A 3,584-nucleotide genomic window follows, 5' to 3' on the forward strand; every position below is an offset into this window, starting at 1 on the left:
CTAAAAAAAACCAAGAAAAATTAGCCAGGCGTGGTGGCACATGCCTATAATCCCAGCTACTAGGGAGGCTGAGGCAGGAGAATCGCTTGAACCTGAGAGGCGGAGGTTGTAGTGAGCCGAGATCGTGCCATTGCACTCCAGCCTGGGCAATGAGTGAAACTCTATCTCAAAAAAAAAAAAAAAAAAGCCAGGCATAGTGGCACGCGCCTGTAGTCCTAGCTACTCGGGAGGTTGAGACAGGAGAATCGCTTGAACCCAGGAGGTGGAGGTTGCAGTGATCTGAGATCACACCATTGTACTCCAGCCTGGGCGACCAAGCGAGACTCCATCTAAAAGAAGAAAGAAAAAAATATGAAAGAAACTTAATGCCACTGAAATGCGGTGGAGTGGGTTTACAGAAAATGTGAGAGAGAGGAGGGCCGTTGAGATCAGGGGAAGGGTCTTTAGGCGAGCTTCCTCCTGCCGCTCTGGGTGGAGCTGCGGTGGGGGCTCAGCCCCTTGGGGGTTCTTCATTAACTCACAGATATTTCCCTGGAGCCCCTGGGCTCTAGTGCCAACCTCGTGCCTCTGGGCTCCCTGCTGTCGATTTTGCAAATTGTTTCATCATCATCATTAGCGAGTATTTACCATGCACTTCCCATGTGCTAGTCCCTGAGCCAGGACCTGGGAACCCGGGGCTTACGTGGGTCAGAGAGGACACGAGGGCCGGCCGGACCCCAGGTTGCTGTGATGCTGTGACTGTGTGTGGGCACCCCCTTTCCCTGGGCTGGAAGGGGTGCCTGGTGGAGGCGTCTGCTCTGGGGGCACCCACAGAACACCCTGTTGCCTACGGCCGCCCCCGGTTGTTGGGAGGGAGGCCGTGTGCTAGCATCCTCTTGCCTGTCTGGGGTCATGGCACTGGTGGAGCCACGTGGTCCCTCCCCTGGCCTGGTGTCAGAATTTCACCCTCGGGAGGGATCATCCTGTGTCTGTCTCCTGAGGCTTCTGTAACAAATGACCACACGCCGGGGCGAAAGCAGCAGAGATGCATCCCCTGCTAGCTCTGGAGGCCACACATCTGAGGTCACAGTGTCATTTGCCATGCTCCCTCTGGAGGCTGCAGGGAGGACCCTTCCTGCTTTCTCCAGCTTCCAGGGGCTTCAGGTGTCCTTGGCCCATGACTGCGTCGCTCCAGCATTTTTTTTTTTTTTTCTTGATAAAGTGTCTTGCTCTTTTCCCAGGCCAGAGTGCAGTGGTGTGATCACAGCTCACTACAGCCTCAGGCTCCCAGGCTCAAGGGATCTTCCGGCCTCAGCCTCCCAAGTAGCTGGGACTACAGGTGTGTGCCACCACACCCAGTTGTTATTTTTACTGTTATTTATTATTATTGTTATTATTTTTTGAGACGGAGCCTCGCTCTGTCACCCAGGCTGGAGTGCAGTGGCGCCATCTCGGCTCGCTGCGACCTCCACCTCCTGGGTTCACACCATTCTCCTCCCTCAGCTTCCCGAGTAGCTGGGACTACAGGCGCCTGCCACCACGCCTGGCTAATTTTTGTGTATTTTTAGTAGAGACAGAGTTTCACCATGTTAGCCAGGATGGTCTCCATCTCCTTACCTTGTGATCTGCCGGCCTCAGCCTCCCAAAGTGCTGGGATTACAGGTGTGAATATTATCATTTTTTGAGACAGAGTCTCACTCTGTCACCCAGGCTGGAGTGCAGTGGCACAATCTTGGCTCACTACAACCTCTGCCTCCTGGGTTCAAGCGATTCTCCTGCCTTAGCCTCCTGAGTAGCTGGGACTACAGGCGCCTACCACCGCGCCCGGCTAATTTTTGTATTTTTAGTATAGACGGGGTTTCACCATGTTGGCCAGGATGGTCTTGATCTCCTGACCTCATGATTCGCCCACCTCAGCCTCCCAAAGTGCGGGGATTACAGGCGAAAGCCACCACGCCCGGCCCTTATTATTATTATTCTTTGAGACAGAGTTTTGCTCTTGTTGCCCAGGCTGGAGTGCAGTGGCGTGATCTCTGCTCACCGCAACCTCTGACTGCTGGGTTCTAGCGATTCTCCTGCCTCAGCCTCCCGAGTAGCTGGGATTACAGGAGTCCCATCACCAGGCCCAGCTAATTTTTATATTTTTACTAAAAGTAGGGCCGGGCGCGGTGGCTCACGCTTGTAATCCTAGCACTTTGGGAGACCGAGGCGGGTGGATCACAAGGTCAGGAGATCGAGACCATCCTGGCTAACACGGTGAAACCCCATCTCTACTAAAAATACAAAAAATTAGCCGGGCATGGTGGCAGGCGCCTGTAGTCCCAGCTACTCAGGAAGCTGAGGCAGGAGAATGGCGTGAACCTGGGAGGCGGAGGTTGCAGTGAGCCGAGATCGCACCACTGCACTCCAGCCTGGGCGACAGAGCGAGACTCCGTCTCAAAACAAAACAAAACAAACAAAAAAACGAGTTTTCACCACGTTGGCCAGGCTGGTCTCAAACTCCTGGGCTCAAGTGATCCTTCCACTCAGCCCCCCAGTGCTGGGATTACAGAGTGAGCCGCTGGGGCCCGCCTGGATATATCTTTTGGGAGGCTGCCCTGCAGCCACCGCAGCCCTCATTTCCAGGTTCTTGTGGGACCCTCAGGAGTTGAAGGACAAAGAGATGCTTTCCACCTCCTAACCGGGTATGTGGCTTAGGGAGGCTGTGTGGGGGCTGGGCTGCCCTGCGAGGGGCAGGCAGGGTGGAGGTGGGGCCTGTGAGTCTGGTGGAGGGGACGCAGCCCAGGTTGGCTGAGGGCCGGCAGGTGGTGCTGTGGAGCCCCCGTGGGCCAGCAGGTGCCACAGCCCGGTACGGGGGAATAAACCCATCCCAGGTCAGCAGTTCCTGGGAAGGAGAACTGAGTTCTCCAAAATTAACTAATTTTTCCTGAACATCTGATTTCGAAACGTTTACCGAGCTTTTCTGTGTTCCATCAAGGCCTGTGCTTCTAGGAACTGGGACGAGAGAAGTGAGTTCACTGCGGGTCTGTCTGGCTGGGCTGCAGGAGAAGAGGTGGGTTCACGCCTGGGTCTGTCGGGCTGGGTTGCAGGAGAGGAGACGTGGGGTTCACCTGCAGGTCTGTCTGGCCGGGCGGCAGGAGGGGAGAGGTGGGTTCACTGTGGGTCTGTCTGGCCGGGCGGCAGGATGTGCACTCAGGCTCAGCCCATGTGGTTTCCAAGGCCCTAAGGACACACCAGGCAAAATGACCCCATCATACACAGGGCTAGGGAGCGGCAACTGGGGCCCACAGTGGTTCCCACCCCACCCCACCCCGCAGGGCGACCCTCCAAGAGCAGTGCTGTTCTTGGTTCTCGCCATAGAACCCGGTTTTAGGTTTGGGGGCCCGGGAGCTGCCTGGTGCGTGGGTTGTGGGTGGGTTGGGGGTGATATGGTTTGGCTCTGTGTCCCCACCCAAATCTCATCTCGAACGGTAATCCCCATGTCGAGGGAGGGAGGCGATTGGATCATGGAGGAGGGTTTCTATGTGCTGTTCTCGTGACGCTGAGTTCTCACGGGGGCGGCTCCCCCTCCGCCCTCTCGCCTCCTGTCACGTGAGATGTGCCTG

This window comes from Mandrillus leucophaeus, unplaced genomic scaffold (genome assembly GCF_000951045.1).
Source record: "Mandrillus leucophaeus isolate KB7577 unplaced genomic scaffold, Mleu.le_1.0 Scaffold78, whole genome shotgun sequence".
NCBI lineage: Eukaryota > Metazoa > Chordata > Mammalia > Primates > Cercopithecidae > Mandrillus > Mandrillus leucophaeus.